This window comes from Podarcis gaigeae (genome assembly GCF_964106915.1).
Source record: "Podarcis gaigeae genome assembly, chromosome: 6".
Lineage (NCBI taxonomy): Eukaryota > Metazoa > Chordata > Lepidosauria > Squamata > Lacertidae > Podarcis > Podarcis gaigeae.
The window spans coordinates 22,209,253-22,229,484 of NC_139682.1; the positions used below are offsets into that span (position 1 = coordinate 22,209,253).

General features: G+C 45.0%; 1 protein-coding gene and 1 long non-coding RNA gene across 4 annotated transcripts in view; one reads left to right on the forward strand and one right to left on the reverse strand.

The window, feature by feature from the left end:
* The window catches only part of HNF4A (hepatocyte nuclear factor 4 alpha), a 70,097-nt gene that overhangs the window by 9,301 nt on the left and 40,564 nt on the right, over positions 1-20,232 (forward strand). The window lies entirely within an intron of this gene.
* On the reverse strand, positions 1,795-20,143 carry LOC310847990. 3 transcript variants are annotated; one of them, XR_014566094.1, is made up of 5 exons: positions 19,970-20,143; positions 10,503-10,591; positions 9,427-9,490; positions 3,132-3,334; positions 1,795-2,283 (listed from the first exon to the last, which is right to left on the reverse strand). It is a non-coding gene; the product is annotated as an uncharacterized lncRNA (long non-coding RNA). The 3 variants fall into 3 exon arrangements; XR_014566092.1 differs by lacking the exon at positions 10,503-10,591 and having other exon boundaries at positions 9,431-9,490; XR_014566093.1 differs by lacking the exon at positions 10,503-10,591.

Genomic DNA, 20,232 nt, shown 5'->3' on the forward strand with positions numbered 1-20,232 from the left:
ACCTGCCCTATGGAACGCCCTCCCATCAGATGTCAAAGCGATAAACATCTACCTGACATTCAGAAGACATCTGAAGGCAGCCCTGTTCAGGGAAGTTTTTAATATGTGACATTTTAGTGTATTTTTCATCTTTGTTGGAAGCCGCCCAGAGTGGCTGGGGAAACCCAGCCAGATGGGCGGGGTACAAATAATAAATTATTATTATTATTATTATTATTATTATTATTATTATTATTCAGCAGTAAACTATTTGGGAACTTAAGCTGCCTCTGTGTGGTGACTGGAACTGGGGGCAACTTCCACTATATCGGTATCTCACCTAAGATTCCCAGCAAAACAGCCATTCTGTTAGGGTTTGAATCACTTTAACGTGAAACTGGAGGAAGGCCAGGGAAGTAGTCACTCTGTGCATTGCCCCTCCGCCAAGTTCTGCTAGTCAGACCAGTAAAAGAAGCCTCTTGTGCAGTATCAGCAGACCATAGCAGGTCATCTTGCAAGGTCTAGCATCAACAAAAAGTGTTCACATCAGGGTTGCTGTCTTGTCTCTGTGTAATGAGGAGATGCTTTTGCTGATCCTGGTCCTGTCCAGCACCTGTTTTCTCTTTACTCAGTCTCTGCTAGGACTGCACTGTATGTTCACATGTGAAAATGTGGGTTCTCAGGAGTTCCAAAATATGCCTTGATGGCACCTTCTCATCCCCTCCCTTTTTCCTTTTTCACCTCTCTTCACTCTTTGTCTCTTTGTTTACCAATCAGTGCAGTTCTTTTGCTGTAGCGACATCACATAACCAAACAGATTCGATTAAAACAATTCTTTTAGAAGATAGTTAAAAAGACTCTTCAGCATGCACACGAAAGCTCATACCTAAAACTACTCAGTTGGTCTCTAAGGTGCTACATTATAATTTTAAAACTCTTTTGGAAGGCTTCTTTTAAAGACTTTCTTAGATCATATAACTTTTTTGAAGACTTGATTCTTTTTAGGGAGTTTTTAGGAAGAGTCTTTAACTAGAATCAATTTAATTTATTTTAACTATTGCAGACCAACACAACTACCTACTTGAATCAAACAGATTTGACTTTATGACACCATGAAGCCAGCTCAGAGTGAGGGCAATGCCCTCTGCCATCTCTCCAAATGGGCAAATATTTTACCCTGCTCACAGATGCTCAAATCCTGAGAAACTACTAAAAAGTAGTCATGCTATTCACAGGTCGGAAAAATCTGTGAGTAAATGCTCCCCTCCCTAGTCTCTGTCTTGTCTTGCTTCTCCCCTTCTATCTTTTGGCTCACTGCTGCTGCTGACCTTGCTTCTCTCCCGGGATTTTGCCATCCTGATGTTCCATGACCCGGGTCTAATAAAGCCTCTGTTTCTTCCATTGATCAGTTATCATAGATTGAATGCCTAGAATGAGTAACCATTTCATACTCTGAAGGAAAATGTACCTTTCACCCACCTTCCGCCTGGAAAACCTGAGGTTGGGGATTGGGTGTGTCACACAGTAGGTAACCTCCAAGGAATTGGGAGGATGGAGGAGTAGAGGCAGAGCACAAGGCAGCCAAACATTTGGCTTCCTGGAGTGGCGTGGAAACACACCACTTAGCTCAGCCAATGTCAACAAGAGACCTGAGCGAATAAGGCAAAACCAAACAGATTGACACTCCTCAGAACAAGAGTCATAAAACCTGCGCAAACCTGAACAAGTGGCACAACAGCCTTTTTATACTGTCCAAATCAATAACTAGACCTCGCTAAGAGTGTTTGCCGACACATAAATGACACCCGCCACAGATTGGTTCACCGGGTTTATGGCTCAAAGCCCCAAGCTCCTAATGGAGACTGTCGGCTGGGGCCTACCGGCCTCCTTCCTCCCAAGACTGACTCCATGTGCGTTTGCTAATCAGTCACCAACTTCTCCTTACAGTCTTTGGAAAATTATACCTCCACGACAAGAGATTTGTAAGCACGTGTCATGTCTGAGTGCCTTGCATGTCTCGCTGGGTGTAGCTGCAATCTCTTCCCGCAGCAAATATACCCCATGGCAGTGGCTGTCATTTGGAGTAGACTTTGAAAATGCAGGGCTGATTAAAGAGGAGGAATGATGTCACATAGAATCGTGGAATTGCAGAGTTGGAAGGGAGCACGAGGGTCATCTAGTTCCCCCCCCTGCAACGCAGGAATTTTTTGCACATCGTGGAGCTTGAACCCATGACTCTGGGGTGAATAGGCTCATGGTCCGTAAATCCCCTTTCTTCCTTGGTCCGTTTTCAAAACTGCTTTCCTGAATTGGGATGCAGAGAATGTAAGAGAAAATGGCAGTTTGGAGCTATTCAGTGATGTGTGGAGAGGGAAAACCAAAATTCTTTACCAAGAAAAGCCCATCTCTGTGATCTAAATGAGGTGTTCAGCTCGTTTGCGGGTTGTTTTTGTGTGTGTGTTTGCATAATTGATTTTACTTCTGCTTGCTGGGGGAATAATTTTTTTCAGAGCAGTAATCCTCCAATAGGGACACGGGTGGCGCTGTGGGTTAAACCACAGAGCCTAGGACTTGCCGATCAGAAGTTTGGCGGTTCGATTCCCCATGGTGGGGTGAGCTCCCGTTGTTCAGGCCCAGCTCCTGCCAACCTAGCAGTTCGAAACCATGTCAAAGTGCAAGTAGATAAACAGGTACCGCTCCGGCGGGAAGGTAAACGGCATTTCCGTGTGCTGCTCTGGTTCGTCAGAAGCGGCTTAGTCATGCTGGCCACATGACCTGGAAACTGTACGCTGGCTCCCTCGGCCAATAAAGTGAGATGAGCACCACAACCCCAGAGTCGGTCATGACTGGATCTATTGGTCAGGGGTCCCTTTACCTTTTAAACCTCCAATATCCATTGGGACTCCAGACTAATGGACAGGTTTTTATTATGAATGTTTTGTAATGTGTTGAACACTGCCCTGAGATCTTTAGACAAAGGCCAGAATAATAATAATAATAATAATAATAATAATAATAATAATAATAATAATGGTAGTCTCACCAGGTTAAGTTCAGGTCAAACCTGAACTTCTCCTTTCTTGGTGAACAGGGGGCAGTGTGTCCCCTTCTGCTAACATGGGAACATGCAGCCCTTCTGCAGTCTTCCTTACCTGGGTTGTGCAGTGGTTCCTGCAGAGCAGCACCAATGATGGAGCCATCCAGCACTATCTTCCACTTCTCTGCTGGCAGCACAGTTGGCAGGGCAGGTGGGGCTCCTGCAGGAGCACTCACCTTTCAGCTTCCACTTCATGAGGCAGCTACCTCACGCTGCCTCATAGGTGGGGCTGGCTTTGTTGGTGACAGCATTGATTCTCTTGAGTGTTTGAGAGTCATAACAGCAGACGGTACTCCAAGAGAGAGAGAGACATCACAGCTGTATATATATATATACAGGAAAAAGCAGTCACCTGTGTAAGAAAAGACATTATTCCCAGTGTGTTTTGAGAGAGTTATATCCGCTCACCTTTTCAGTTTTGGAGATCATTTAAGATTAAGGCAAGTAGAACTGCTCTAACCTATTTCAAAATCCATGTGTCACTATCAAGCAGTTGACAGCATTTGGCCCGGTTTACGTGTAACGTGAATCCAAACCATAGCTTAATGTGAATGAGCAAACATGTGGGTTCCCAGAGAGGAAATAACGGTTGTTTTGCTCCTCTTTGGTGGCTCTGCTGCTGTGCTGCACTGTGTGAAGCCATGGTTTGGCATCTGAACCCGGGTTTGTGGTTTAACTCTCGCCAGACAAACCACAAGCCATAAACAAGGCGTGTCTTATCACTTATAGCAGGGGTCGGCAAGGTTTACCTTGCCTGGACCAGTTCACTCCAGTGGAGATCCCTCAGTGGGCGAGATTGCGCGCACCCGCGATTTCCGGCGTCTGCGAAAGTGAGTCCCCGTGCCACGCTGCGCCAGTTTAGTGCAGCATGTGGGGGACTTGCTGAGTGGGTGGCTTGGTTTGGGGGCGGCTTGTGGGCCAGTTAAACGACCCCTGTGGGCTGCTTGTGGCCCATGGGCTTTAGGTTGCCCACCCCTGGCTTATAGTTGTGGTTTGTTTGAGAGAGCCAAGTTCAGACAACACGCTAAGCCAAAGCATGGCTGAGTTCAGTGCAGAAGTAGAATGACCAGAGGAGGAGTAAAGCAGTCACAATCTCCACTGTGGGAGCCTGAACATTCGCTGAGCCATGCTTTGGCTTAGCGTAACATGTGAAAAAGGGCACTGGCAGCTTCCTGCGTTCACAGAAAAAAACTAAACTTAATTAACAGCAGTACTAAATATGTTGTACCAGTCTGTAGCCAAAGAATTGGCTGGCCACTTAAAATTTATATGTAAAATTCAGCACCACTCAATGACTTTTTAGATTCTTTACTGTCTGGGGGCTCTTTGCTATCCTCCCCATGGCCCACAAATAATATCTCCAGGCAAAACTGGCATTCCCTTTCCTTCCTCAAAATGGACAATGAATATTCCAACAGATTGTTTCCCGAGCACTTTAAATACTTGTGAACATTCCATGACATCGCAGCAGCTCAAGACGAGTGTAAGAGGCTTTACGGTTGCAAATTCATGACTACTTTATAACACTAATAAGTAGGACTTGACAGCAGCTTGTTTATGCTCTTTGTGCATGGGCATCCAGTGGAAAAAACCACACACTTATAACACGCATGCTATTAAGGATTTACTTTTAAAAAACCTGCTATGTTCGCCATAAAAATGTGAGCAACAAGCAGGAAAGACACAGAACTATATTGAGTCTCACATGCTTGCAGACCATCTTCGCACCTGACATATTTGTGCATATTTTGTACATCCCTGAGTTTATCATAAGAGGCAACTGTGGGGTGGCTCTGTATTGTACCTGCAGTTTGAAGTCGCCTTTCATGGAAAAGGGAAAGTTACTTGGATTCAATGACTTGTCACTAGGGGGCGATGAGAAGTCAACAAAAGGAAGCTGAGAGAGGAACCCTACCAGCTACTTTTTAGTAGCATTTAACTTAAAACATATTCCTGCCAATAGGCACGTTAAATGAATATTTGCATACATTTGGCAAGGACCATGCCTACTAATATCCATGGATTTCTGCACTCCTTATTTATTAAAATGTCTATCCCATCTTTCTGCAACAGTAAAACATAAAATCACAATACAATAAAGCACACTCATGGGTAACTGCAAAAATAGTAACTCTAATATTAAAAATGTAATTTCATTTGCATAGTTACATAGCTCATACTGGAATAAGAAGAGTTTTCTGTCTGCAATTCTAAATGTGTTTACTCAGAAGGAAGCCACGTTGTGTTCAGCGAGATTCACCTCTTTGTACGTGAGTTGAGTATGTTTAATAGGGCTTACTCCTGGATGCAGGTGACGCTATGGGTTAAACCACAGAGCCTAGGACTTGCCGATCAGAAGGTCGGCAGTTCAAATCCCCGTGACGGGGTGAGCTCCCGTTGCTCAGTCCCTGCTCCTGCCAACATACCGTTCGAAAGCACGTCAAAGTGCAAGTAGATAAATAGGTACCACTCCGGTGGGGAGGTAAACGGCGTTTCTGTGCGCTGCTCTGGTTCGCCAGAAGTGGCTTAGACATGATGGCCACATGACCCGGAAGCTGTACGCCGGCTCCCTCAGCCAATAAAGCAAGATGAGTGCCGCAGCCCCAGAGTTGGTCACGACTGGACCTAATGGTCAGGGGCCCCTTTACCTTTACTCCTGGGTAAGTGTGCAAAGCATTGCAGCCTTACAGTAAAATCCTATGCATGCCTACTGGGAAGTAAGTCCCATTTAGTGCAATGTGGCTTCATGGAATGTGCATATATCTACCCGGGAGCAGCCCCACTGAATTCAGTGAGACTTATATAATAGTAATAATAATAATAATAATAATAATAATAATAATAATAATAATAATAATTTATTATTTATACCCCGCCCATCTGGCTGGGTCTCCCCAGCCACTCTGGGCGGCTTCCATAGAAACCAAAAATACAGTAAAATATCTGCCTTAAGGGCTGCCTTAAGATGTCTTCTGAATGTCAGGTAGTTGTTTATCGTTTTGACATCTGCTGGAAGGGCGTTCCACAAGGCGGGCGCCACTACCAAGAAGGCCCTCTGCCTGGTTCCCTGTAGCTTTGCTTCTCACAATGAGGGAACCGCCAGAAGGCCCTCGGCGCTGGACCTCAGTGTCTGGGCAGAATAATGGGGGTGGAGACGCTCCTTCAGGTATACTGGACTGAGGCCGTTTAGGGCTTTAAAGGTCAGCACCAACACTTTGAATTGTGTTCGGAAACTTACTGTTGAATAGGGATTTAAAGAACTGTGGTGTTGGGCTGCTGTCATAGACCCATATACCTGCTGGGAGCATGCCCCATTGAACTCAATTGGATTGACTTTGGACTAGGTGCGCATAAGTTTGCACTGTTGGTGTCTTCAGTTGAATAATTCCTTTTTCACACCTTCTGGAGTATCAATTCATCCCCTTGCACAGAAGCCACATTTTATTCATTTCCAAATCATTACACTCCAACAGCGTTCATTTCCCCTTTCTGCAGACTGCAGCTTGCTTGTGCAAAAAGAGGGTTCATAGAATCAAGAAATTGTAGAGTTGGAAGGGACCCCATAGGTCATCTAGTCCAACCCCCTGCAATGCAGGAATAGCAACTAAACTAAAGCATCCATGGCTGATGGCCATCCAGCCTTTGCTTAAAAACTTCCATGGCACCCCCACCTGCATGTACACCTGCAAAGAAGTGTTTGGCTTGGGTGGCATATCTCCATCTCCATGCCAGCAGAAAGCTTTCCAGTAAGCGAGAAAGGAACTGCCTTATCTGCTCTCGGTATTGTTGTATATCATCAAAAACTGGAAGTGCTGATGCCCTAGACACACAAGTCAAATTCTTCCCCTTGTCGAAAAGCATTTGGGATGGGAAACTAGGAACAATAATATACAGTGTGGTTGCAGTGGGCCCTGGGAAACCCTAGGGATGTGGATAAAGGGCTGGTTTGAATTCAGCCCAACCCTTAAAAAAACACCAGTTAAGCCATTTTCACAACAGAGCATCCTTTTGCATCAGTGCAATTCAGCTGCACAGTCTAGCTCCCTCACCTGCAACTCATTCTGCCAGCATGTGAGAAGCCTTTATGTGCAAACAACAGAGTGGCTTTGCACACCTACTGAACATGCAAACAGCAGTATCAGACCTTCCACGTGTCCCTATTTTCCAGTCCCAGATTTACAGAAGCCATCCTGGTTTCTGATTTGATCCCAGAACATCCCACTTTTCCTTAGGATGTCCCTATTGTCATTGGAGAAAGGTTGGAGGGTATGGAGTTATGCAACCCCTGAGCCAAGCAGATAAGTAACTATACAACCTGTAGAAGACATCTGGAGGAAGCCCTGTATAGGGAAGTTATTTTTTTTTAAAAAAGTTTAATGTTTTAGCATGTATTTTTATATATTGGAAACTGCCCAGAGTGGCTGGAGCAACCCAGCCAGATGGGTGGGGTATAAATAATAAACTTCTTGGTTTTGTTGAATAGGACATCCCTATTTTCATCAGAGAAATGTTGGAAGGTATGTAAATATAACTGGCCACATCCACTCAAAACATTTAAATCACATGCCTCCCCCTACAAGAATCTTGGGAACTGAAGTTTACCTCTCACAGAGCTAACCTTCCCAGCACCCTTAACAGACCCAAATTCGTTGGGAGAAACCCTGTGCTTTAAACGTTTGGTGTGGCTGTTCTCTGAGATAAAGTGCTGCAGACATGCTATGTATTTATTACATTTAAACTCTTTGACTCCACATGAATCACATGCAGACGCGAGTGCATATTCAGCAGCAGCCACTTTGGAAAAGTGGTCTGTTCAGCACAGAGTGGTCATGGGACATGGCCACAGTAGCACAGCTCTTGGGGCTACCTTACGAAACCTGTTCCAGCACTCAGCAGCACTCCTTAAACTCCACAGCATGAACTCCTGCCTCCAATCAAATCTCATTGTGACTGGCATTAAGGGGATTATCTTAGCCCTGCAGCCCACACTCCAGCTGGCTTCTCTTTTGCTTAGTCAGACAGAACATGGCTCCCTGCTCAGAACCCCTATGCTGCTTGCTGGGCAGAAGTCCCTCTCGGGGTGTGAGGCTCCTCTAGCTCTCTCTTTCTCTCTTTGGAGAACCATCAGGTCCATCTGGAACATGAATGGCTATGATTTCCTTCAGGAAACACCAGGTACTGGGTCCTACTAGGACTTTAATTTTGACCATCAGCCTTTTTGGGGATGAAAAAGTATTACTGGGTGTTTTTCCCTCCTTCAAGTGTTGCCAGAGCTTAACCAAGCAAATTGTGCAAATGGTTGCCTGAAGTTGTACATCTAACTTCCGTGCATGTCACTGAAAAGCTCCCAGAATCTGAAATGTGAAAGTAAAATCTTGATTGGTTAGAATGTATCTTTCAGTTTTAAATTTCATTCTCCACCCACATCAGCAACATTCACACATGCACCCAAATATTTAGTGCATGGGAATGTTTTGCATTTTAATGCTACATGTGGAAACACCCAGAGGGGTTCCCTCTCAAAGTCCCCTCCCCATAGGAGAAAACAGCACCCAGATTCATTGTTTTTTCAAACATGTTAACAGCTTTAAACTTATCAAAGAAGAGTCAAGCCTGGTGCTTTTTTTTGTGAGGATTAGTACTCTTGAGTTTTCAAACCTGATTAGCAGGAAGTTTTCTTTGCTCCTTTATTGTCCGGTAATTTCTGGGCAAACATTCTCTGAAGCCAACATATCACAATAACCCATTTGGCCTTCAGATTCTTCTAGATGTTTGAGGTTCCTGGAACTGTGGAGAAGCTACTCACCCATTTTGTCTCTATCTCCCAGAACCCCCTTCGAACTGCTCACTGAAACAAGCATCTTCTCTTTGCCCTAAAGCTATCATTGCTTGTATAATGGATGTGACTGAATTCTCAGCTTTTAGAAAGTTTCAATTGAGGGGGACGAGAACCCAAACCACATGGGAGTAGATCTAAATTTACCTCTTCTGTAAGAGGTATTCCCATGGCAGCAGCTTTTGTGCAAGGCTGCCGAAAGGCTTCATGAGTGAGTCCTCAGGGCAAATGTGTTATCCACCCATGCACCCCAAATATTGCAAATTTAGAACCAGAGCCTTCATTTAAATAACAAAAAAAACCCTATGTAGCTGTCTCTTTAAATGAATTTCCTTTCCATGGTCCGATTCCACGACATATCTCTTGCTGATGCCTTCCTGCTCTTTAGTGCACATATAGGGCACATCCCTAGAAATATCAGGTAATCCTTTGCTCTTATGACTCAGGATCCAAATTCTGTGGCCTACATCGGCTGCGCATCCCGTAACAATCTGGTAATAATTTCCTTTCGTACCTACAGAGTGTAAGGATTTCATTCTAGCACATCATCCTCAGAATGAATCATGTGCTGGCATGCCCTAAGGGAAGAGGAACACATTTAGAATATTCGTATGGTATAGTTGCTTCAGGCTACATATTTAAATAATCTCTTATGTTTCGTTCCTGCAGTTTGAAAACAGAGACCCCAGGGGTAATAAGTCTAGCTGAACCTAAACCTCTGCCTGTTGTGCTAGTGTTCCAAGTAGAATAATAGAATTGCAGAGTTCTAAGGGACCCTGAGGATCATTTAGTCCAACCCGTTGCAATGCAGAAATATACAGCTGTCCCTTATGGGGACTGAACCTACAACTTTGGCATTATCAGCACCATTGAATCAGCTCTAATTGAATTTGAGATGCTCTACTACTGAGCAACAGCAATTCCCTGAGGGTAGAGGGAGCCACTATGACTGCATGACTGCTTCCCACACTGTTTAGAAGCTCCGGACCACCACAAGGGAGTCGGTTTCCTATGGGAATGGTGCTCCAGTTTTTGGAGTTGCACTTTCCACATGATCCAGAGGTTTTGATGGCACCCTAGTTGTACAGGAAGGAACTGTGCTGATGTTGTAGCTTCTGCACTGCTGAGTAATGTCAGGGAAGGCTGTGTAAGAGATGCCAAGTAATAGTCACTATTCTCATGCAAGAAGAAGGAAAAACACTGGAGATCTCTGGACAGTTCACACTAGGCTTTCCCCCCCTGCCAGATCACGTCAAACACATGCTAGGTTTATGCCCCGCCAACGTTCCCCCTCCCACAATTAACTTACCCAATATCATCCGCCCTCAGCATGTTTTCAATAAACCAACTTTGGGGACACCAGTTCTGGGAGTTAATCATTGCTGTGTTTATCAGTTGATGATTGATTTATAAAGGTTCATGGCTTCAGCTTGCCACTATATTCCAATTTGTTGAAATGCTTGGTTGACTTAAATTATGCACTTTATGGTTGTAATATAATTTAATTATTTTATGGCAGAATGGGGCATTAACTAAGGATGGTTTCTGGGAGAACCAAGTGGTGAATGATCAAAATACTATGCTACTAACATGCTCTTTCATTCAAGATGGCTCAGCAGCTTTGGGTTACATGGGCTTTTTCCCCCACCCTGCAAGTTGTTTGGGTAGCTCATTCACACCTGCGTGATTACCGGTAGTTAGAAGAGGTAGAAGGTTTTAATCTACTATCCCGGCCTCCATGCAACCCAGGAAAGAAAACCGGAAAAATAAGTAGATTAAACAACTTCACAGCATATGCCAATGCTTCAGAGGAAGGGGCTGTCTTCAGTGAAATAAACATATAATTCTTTCCTATTCTTCCTCATTGGAGATTAATGATGGTTGAAGTCCCGCAGGCTTACTTCGGCCCAGGGCTAACAATTTCAGAGAGCTCCAAAATGATTTGTAATCACACTGGCCCTTTTACAGATGCATTGCAGTTAGTGAGGGGTGACTCCTGCCCACGGCCCACAACTTGGCTCCTGTCAGATTTGGACTGGAAATAAGCCACGGCCATTTCCCCCAAAACCGGGAAGCATCGTTTTGTTCTTGTTTATACAGAAATTTTCTATTGACAAAGGGTTCTGTTGAAATGCATTGGGGATTGTATCAGTCTGTGGAGCTGCCTTTTTTGTGGGGTATATTACGTGTTTTTTGGGTGCCTGTACTTGATCCTCTGTTTTTCTGTGGCCTAACCTACACTATATCTGTCCACACTCCATGACCCCTCAAATCCCCTTCCTCTTTTCCCCTACCAAAACTTTATTGGGTGGATAGGCTAAGAGAGGAATGAATTGCTTGGATGAAATATCTGAACACAGGGATTTCAACATTGGCCTTCTGTCCCTGGAAAGAAAGGTTTGGGTGACATTAGTTGCAATCAGCCTGGCAGTTTCACTTTTTCAGTGGGGGGAGGGGACCAGGAGTATTATTATTTACGTGCCACCAGAGAATATTTAAATCTTCTTGTAACTGAGCAAGAAGGTAGCCATATCAAAGATACTTCTGTAATCGTTATTACAAAATTCTGTACTGGAGCATTAATAAGCTGTTTGGAAGGCGGTGCTGAAAAGGTGTATCCATTGCGTGGACAGGCGGAGTCCCCAGATCCCGTGCGGTCCCCCCGTCATGTGGACTCAAGACAACGTGCTATGGGATTAAATTGGCCACAACTTTATTAAATTTCAAATGTGGGTAGACCTTGGCTCAGGCATTGGGCGTTCTCCCTCCCCAGTCCCCAGCCGGGGACCTAGGGAGCATCAGGGTTATCCAGTGTGTGTGGGGGGGGGATGGGCCGGCTCTGGAGAACATATGTTCAAGCAGAGATAGCTGCCCCCGTAACGCCGCCGCCGCAGGGGAGAGCAATGACGACCTTTCGGCGTATGGTCAAAGCCTCCCTTCAGAAAACCCCTTTAACGGGGAACCCTGGTATCGCCGCCGCAAAGAGGAAGATGGACAAAAGGATTCCACCCAAGGCCTGATACTGCCAAAGTTGTGACGTTTTGCTACGGGAAAGGCGAAACCTGCCAATGCAGGGAAATTCCTTTCCGGCCCTTTAACAGCGACCTTAACGTAGCAGCGCCCGCATACCTGTGAAGAAAAGTTAACCTGCAAAACCTGTGAAGAAAAGTTAACCTACAAAATAAGACATTAACTAAGGGTGGGTAGGGTGGGAGAAGCTCTGGAGCCAAGTGAGGATTCCCAGGTAAGATCCTCCCTCTATTGTGTGGGCAGGTAATCCCTCCCCTACCTGGCCTGGTCTCCTTGGCAACGCTTCCCCCAGGTGGGATTGGACAACTGACTGAGGTAGGCGGAGACCTCCAGGTGTCCCACCTGAGGGAAGGCAAAGCCAAGCCTATGCTGTTGGAGCCGCTCCAGATCTAGGGGCTGCACGCGTCCACGCAAAGGGCGCCTCCCGTTTTAAGCGGGGAGTGGTCATTGTAAAAGATGGTTTGCTGCTCAGCTTGTTCACAGCGACCACCTTATCCCATGGTAAACCAGGGATAGCCAATGTGGATCACAACTCCCATCAGCCCCAGGTAGCATGGCCAAGGATTTGAGATCTCTATTCTGCCCTTCTTCCCAGGAGTCCTGGGCAGTACAAAGGAGACCAGGCAACATCCCAGGGTGGGATGATGGGGGTTCAATTCCAAAATATGTGGAAGGTATCATGTTGGCTGCCACAGTGCAAGAACTGTTTCTCCAGTGGGGTGAAGCTGCAGCAGTAACTTCCTAGCAGCAGCATTGCTGCTGATTACTGGGAGAGGGGGCACCAAGTAGGCAGTGATGTTGAGGGCTCTTCAATGCTCCGGTGGAGCCAATCTGGAACTCCTGTCAGTGGAACCCCAACTTTGCTGCCGCCTCACTCCTGCTGAGAAATGACAGCAATGCTACTGCTGCTGCCAGGAGGCTATTGCTGTAAGCTCAGCCCCACTAGGTGAGCTTCTCCTGCCCTGCAGTAAACCATAGTTGATGGTTTCCCATAGAACCAAGGATGGCTCCCACTTTGTTCATCTCCCTCTAAGCAGCATGAACAATGCCCCACTCCTGAATACTGTTATGACTGAACCACGGGTTCTGGTTTGTTTCGCTGCAAGCAAACCATGATGCAAAGCCAACGTTTCATCTTGGCTTCCTGATCATGGTTTGTCTGAGTAAAGCAAACCACAATCTCTGGTTGAGACGAAATGCTAAGTCATCAGTTGTGGTTTGCTGCTCCTGCTGGCTAAAGGCGAGGAGATCAGAAGCCATCTGCATTTCCAGCTTTTTTTCAGCTGGAAATCACTGGAATTCAGTTCCAGCAGCTCTCAGGTGGGGCCATTGCCATTATATATATATATATATATATATTTGCTTTCGTAGATTTTCACGGGTACAGGAATGCAGGTTTTGGTGTCCTCGGGTGTCTTCCCGTGTAAAAGTTGGGGTGTCTAGGCGACGTTTCGACGAGGTCTCACTCGTCATCTTCAGGCTGGTGCTTTCGGCTTCTTGTTACTGGAACAGAGCGGGATCTCAATGTTTGAGTTCCTATAAATACTGTAGAGGGGGTGTGGTGTCTAGCCTCCAATGTTCTGGGCAGAGAGGAAGTTCCCAGGCTAGTGTGCCTTTTCTTCTTTTGTTCCTTAATTACTTGAGAGATACCTTGAGTGATTTCTTGAGTGATATCCTGAGTACCACTTAGGTGGGTCATTAGGTGTGGATTAGTTGCTAAAGTCTTTGTGTCTTGACCTCTTGAACTTTGTGAAGAGTTTTCCTGAGAAGATGGCTGTATTGCACTTAGTTGTGCTTTGGCTTGGCTTCGTGTATAGGGGCGAGCTGTGGTTTTGTGGCTTGTGTCAGCCAGATCTGTGTAGGGATTGCAGGGGGGTGCAGCATCCCTACACAGATCTGGCTGACACAAGCCACAAAACCACAGCTCGCCCCTATACACGAAGCCAAGCCAAAGCACAACTAAGTGCAATACAGCCATCTTCTCAGGAAAACTCTTCACAAAGTTCAAGAGGTCAAGACACAAAGACTTTAGCAACTAATCCACACCTAATGACCCACCTAAGTGGTACTCAGGATATCACTCAAGAAATCACTCAAGGTATCTCTCAAGTAATTAAGGAACAAAAGAAGAAAAGGCACACTAGCCTGGGAACTTCCTCTCTGCCCAGAACATTGGAGGCTAGACACCACACCCCCTCTACAGTATTTATAGGAACTCAAACATTGAGATCCCGCTCTGTTCCAGTAACAAGAAGCCGAAAGCACCAGCCTGAAGATGACGAGTGAGACCTCGTCGAAACGTCGCCTAGACACCCCAACTTTTACACGGGAAGACACCCGAGGACACCAAAACCTGCATATATATATATATATATATATATATATATATATATATATATATGTATATGAAATATATATTAAAGTTTTACAAAAACATAAGTACAAAAATACATGAAAAAAGAAAAAAGAAAATTAAAAATACAACATACAAAGGACAAAAAGAAAATAAGAAAAAATTAAAAAACAAATCCGTTTTTCATAACTTTAAACTCATTTGCTTGTTTTTTTGACCTCCTCACACCTCCCCTTCTTGTATTCCCATTTACATAATCAAATCAGCAAATCCTTACCCTCTTTCATTTATCTTAACTCTATATCTTAACATTTCATAACTCTATAGGCCATTGCCATTATAAGAGAACAAGGGAGGTGTTCATGGTGAGTTCCGGCACCTCTTTTTCTAGAAAACAGCACTGTGCATTTCCAGGGTAAACCATTAAGAATTAACAATGGCTTACAGTGATGTGTGAATGGGGCCTATATTTTTCAAGGTTGACACTTCCTGTTCTTTCTCCTTTCTCAGGTAGTGTTTGTTTATTTCTGGGCCTTTGATTACGTCCAGCACTTTGAGGATGTTTTAGTTCCCCTTCGTAGGTTGATTCTGATAATGTCATGAACAGCCAAAGAGGGCATCTTTTGTGTGTTTATTCGACTTCCAAACAGAACAGTTCAAGAAAGAAAGGTTTCAGATGAGATTTATAAAAGACCTATAAATCAAATTTTATGGGGAAAGACTGCATGTGTGGTGGCAGAATTCAGGTTCTCCACACATGGCTTTCAGCTAAAACCTAAAATTACTCTTGGTCTTTCTGTGCATGATTATTATTTTTTTAGTTATAACTAATGTCAGCTGAGCATTATGGTCTCTAAGGAAAAAACCAGACTGCCATCAAAATGAGAGAACCATTTACAGAAACCCAGACCCTGCAGACATTATTACTATTACTAATATTTCCATTTGCATTGTGCTCTGAAGGAGCCCAGAGAAGTCATAATCAGTATTTTAGAAAACAAGGATGAAATCACAAGTTGGCAGCCCTACTTTCAGCAAGCAGTGATGGTCAAAGAGGCATAAAACTGGTTTAAGTTTGCAATGCCGTTGTAACCTCTGCAAGAAACAGTGCTAAGGTCATTGTGGTAGCACTGACACTTCCTTGGTCACCTGCTTATAAGAGATGCAAACACCACATCTCTTCAGGTAAACAGGAATCTCCTAGAAAGAATTGGTCTAGACAGCCAAGGCTAGATCAGCAGATAATGCACAGGAACTCAACACTGGAACAAACAACTATGTCAGAGGATAGTGACCAGTCATATGACCTGAAAGGTGGGGGGGATCACTATCACACAAGGAGTCAGTGCTCCATTCCCGAATACGCTGCCCAGGCCAATTACCAAACTGATTAATTGGTTCAGTGTGGTCTCTCTCCTTACCACAACACCATTTTTATCTATTTGAAGAAGATGGGTGATGTTTAATTTAATTTACCCAAGGATTTTCATTTATTCAAGCCTTAATACAACTGAGGCAAGAGCTGGCGTGTAATGTAATGGCTAAGAGGCTGAGCTACAAATCGGGAAGCGTAAGATTCAAATCTCTCATTTGCCATGAACTCACTATGCTATGCCCTCCAAGCGGGACACCCCAAATTTATAAAAGCTGCCCTAGCAGCTTCTAATTCCAATCTGGGGATGTCCTGTTTTGGCTCCTGTCCTTTGGCCACGCCAGAACGCAGGGCCAAAAGACAGGTGGTTTTTGGTTCCACACTGTGGCACAAGTCAGTGAGTTAACACTGAAAAAAGCGGGGGGGGGGGGGATAAACTTGCCCCTGCTACTTTTCTTCCTCCTTATGTTGCGGCATTTATGCAAGCTGGTGCCAGCAGCAGAGACAGCGGCTGTGTCTTCCCCTAGGCTGTGCGGACCAGCACAGCATCTCCTGAGGCGGCAACGGTGAAGGCCAGAGGACAATGATAGGAGGGGGGAAGGAGAGGAGGAAGTGGGTGAGCGACAGTGTTGGGGGGTTGCCCCAATTTTCCCTCTTGAAATGTTGTGGGGAGGGGATATGCTATGCAGCTTTCATCAAGCTGGTCTCTCTCACCTCCATGTAAAATGCAGGGTAATAATAGAATGATGCACCTTCCGCTTGGTGCTGGCAAAACTGTCACCTGCATTGGGCTGCCATACGCCCAGGTTTTTCTGGACGTTACTGGGATTTCAAAGGTGGAATTGATGGTGCTTTGTCCTGGAACTTAGGCAAGTCAACTTTTGGGGTGTCCTGGTTTTTACTTTTTGAAATACGGCAACCCTACCCCTGCAGAAGCAGGGTGGAAGTCTTCATTCATCAACTGACAACCCAAGAGTTTGATCCTGTTGGGAGCTGCTTTCCCAGCATCTTCCCTGTGTGGAACAAAGTGGCAAATCAGGTCCCTCCCTCCACCCCGTGAGTCGACAATGACAGGTGAGCTTACCTATCAATCACCTGATGTCATCAGTGTGGGTGGCGAGATAAAACTCTGGTCCGCCAAGCCAAACAGGCTCCTCACTCCTGCCTTATAGGGTTGCTGTAGTTATTTTATATTATTGAAGTTAGGGACGCGGGTGGCGCTGTGGGTTAAACCACAGAGCCTAGAACTTGAGCTCCTGTTGCTCGGTCTCTGCTCCTGCCAACCTAGCAGTTCAAAGGCACGTCAAAGTGCAAGTATATAAATAGGTACCGCTCTGGCGGGAAGGTAAACAGCGTTTTGGTGCGCTGCTCTGGTTCGCCAGAAGCGGCTTAGTCATGCTGGCCACATGACCTGGAAGCTGTACGCTGGCTCCCTCGGCTAATAAAGCGAGATGAGCGCCACAACCCCAGAGTCGGCCACAACTGGACCTAATGGTCAGGGGTCCCTTTACCTTTACCTAGTTATTGTAGTTAGATGATGCATGTGGCCATGCCTTAAGCTTCCAAAATATTCATCTTCCTCAGGTAGAGAGTTCTTTTGGATGAAATGAGCATCGTAGATTTACCATGTCTTTTGTAATATTTATCACCATAAAAACAGAGCAGGTAGAGTGCAAACAGACATCTAAAGAACAAATAGAACAAATGCTAATTTTGCATCAGAATCCCAGCTAGAAACAGCATGGAAGCCCCCATAGCCGCCACACTCAGTAACAGATGGTTTTGTGAGGTAGCAATGCTCACTTGACATCCTGACAGTTGAGTTGCTGCTTAGTGGGAGGTCCGCATAGTGAAAACACACCAGCAGGAGCGCTCCGTTTGCGCCACACTGAACTCGCCACTCTCCCTCCTGCTAAGCAGCAGCAACTCAGCTGTTGGGGCTGACTGTGAATAGTGATTTCATCCTTCCCATAGAAAATGACCTTATGAGTAAAGTATGATGATTTTGCTGTTTGTGTACATAGTCAAATGGCTATGCAAATCCAATTCCACGTCAGGAAAATTGACTGTGGATTCCCCACAAGTTTCCAGCAACCAACTAATATCCCATGTATCAGAAATGCATTTACACTTAAATATTTCCTTACTTTTTCGAGTTGACCTTGCATTGAAATGGAGTGTAGAAGGGGAGGGATTCCATCTCATGGCTGCCAGCTGTTTTCTTTTTTTTTATCTAGCAGGGCTGCTCTTCAACAACTACATGACAAGCACAACATTTACTTGGTGAAGCTTTTTTCTAACAGGGTTCCTCCAGATGACCTACTGAGTGAGCATTCAATCCTGATTTGCTTGCACAAAGCTTATGCAGAGGTTAGATTATGTCCGGTCTTTCTTGAGCATTTATTCTGATTTGTTTGTTTGCAGGGAGGTTATTTGACAATGAATATGCATCCTGACTTATTAATCATTGATTCCCCCCTCCCAATTTTTTCAGTGCATATCCCCATCATTTATTTCCATCATTTATTTCTAAGGGGATTTGTTGCACTAGGGCAACAGATTGAATCTACTTGAATTGTGCAAACCTAAATTGCCAGTATTCATTTCACTCCCCCCTGCAAAATGCTGACAGCCTGGAGGCAACCCTGCAGTGAAAGGGAAATATTTGCTTGCTGATTTCCTGCTTGTCGTGCAGTTGTTTTAGTCACAGGAGCCCTGCTAGATAAAAAGTTGGCAGCCTTGCTTGTTTCTGATACAGGAAGGTCTATGCAGGGAGTGCATTGACAGGGTGTGTGGGGGGTGTGTGTGTGCAGGGGTTCCAACTTTAATAAAACTGGGGGAGGGCAGGTAAGCCCCGTCCCACATAATCGATTGCATAACGTGGCATGCACACACCATTTGAATGCCCATGAAATTTTGGGGGGACCCAGACCCCTCAAATATTTGGGGGGGGGGTGCAAAGGGACCTCCTGTGTGTGCTCTCTGATTTTAGGCACATCAATAAAACAGATTCCCGAGTTCTTGGTTCAGCTTTGGGAGTGCTAATCCAGAACATCACCAGGAAAGGTGGACCTATATTTTCTACATGCATTTTCACTAGCATTTGGAAGCCAGGCATAAAAATTGTAGAGGAGTCTACACTGGCCTTGAAGTGGCTCCTATCTGTAAGACAAGCCAAAGATATTTTGCTGCCGGGAACAAAACAGGAAGTGTCATAGTCATGGTGCATGTCACCCAAGGCTAATCAAGTTGTTTTAGCACCCTGGGAGTAAAAATGCAATAAAGTGAATCCAACAACTAACGATTTGCTGCCCTTTCATAACACTGAAGAGCAGCTGCCTGAGGTGAGTGAACTTGTTCTGCTGGGCTGGCGCTGCTTGTCTGTCATGTGAATAACCAGTGCGGTTGAAGCCTCTGTTTGCCTGAACTTTTTGCCCGGGTTCTGCACCAGTTGCATACCTGACCCCTTTCTGAGCTGCAGCATGGATGTACCCCCCCCCCCCCGGATACCTATATCTGCTGCTTTTTCCTTTTCTTCCAGTTGGCTAGTAATCCATAAATGTGCTTCATCCTTCTGATTCAGCTGAATTCCACAGGGGTGGTTATTAACATGTGGGGGAAGGGAGGGAACTGCTCTGTAATCATTTAAGACATGAATTCAGGCAAAAGGCAAACGGGATTTGATGGTGTGGAAAGAAGATCCCTGTTTACTAATGTCTGACAAAATACAAGCCTTTGCGGGCTTTATCTGCTTCATTTGGAAACAGCCGGAGAGCAAATATATACTCAGGTCATGGAAAAGGGGCAGGAACAAAATATTGACTTTAGAGGGGAGGGAATAATCATTCTTTTTAAAAACTTTGGAAAACTTAGCTGCCTAGATCCAAAGCAAGATCTTGCACAAGGGCTCAGAATTCAGCCTGGCAGCTTTGTGTGCCATTTCTTGCAGTTGTTAGCAAGTCATGCAGTAAACTATTCTCTGTTAATTTTTTAATGCAAGATAAACAGGCCGAGAAATGATTAGCACAAAAGTAAGTTTGAACTAATCTGGGGAGAATCAGAAGGGATGAGAGCGAGAAAGCTGTTCTGGAGAGTTATCTGTTAACTACATCAAATGTCTCCAACTGGAGTTCCTTGCTTCCTATCTCTTTGGCTTTCAGTAGCCAAACCCTTCTACATTGTTTTCCTTTTTTAATCTTAACCAGTGGCCCAAAATGAATACTTCAAGCACAATAGACGCTTTCGGCTCTTTCCTTTGAATTAGAGGCTTTTTGGAACTACAGGCGACAAGGATCTTCCTACCTGGTTGGTTACTGGTGATCAGAAGGTTATCCTCTTCCATAGCCACAAAACATGGGCCCCCAGATCCACTCTTCAAAGGTGCACAGCTGCTCAGGCATGAATAGCTGGTTCTCAAACCTTTCCTGCAGCTCCAAGCACTGAATGTCAGAGCCTGGGGAGAAGCATAACTAGGTAGTTGCTTGGAATGGAGTTTGGTCAGTGGTCGGAGATCTATATTCTCAGATAGATAGGACTTTGTCCACAAACTGGAATTTGAAATTTCA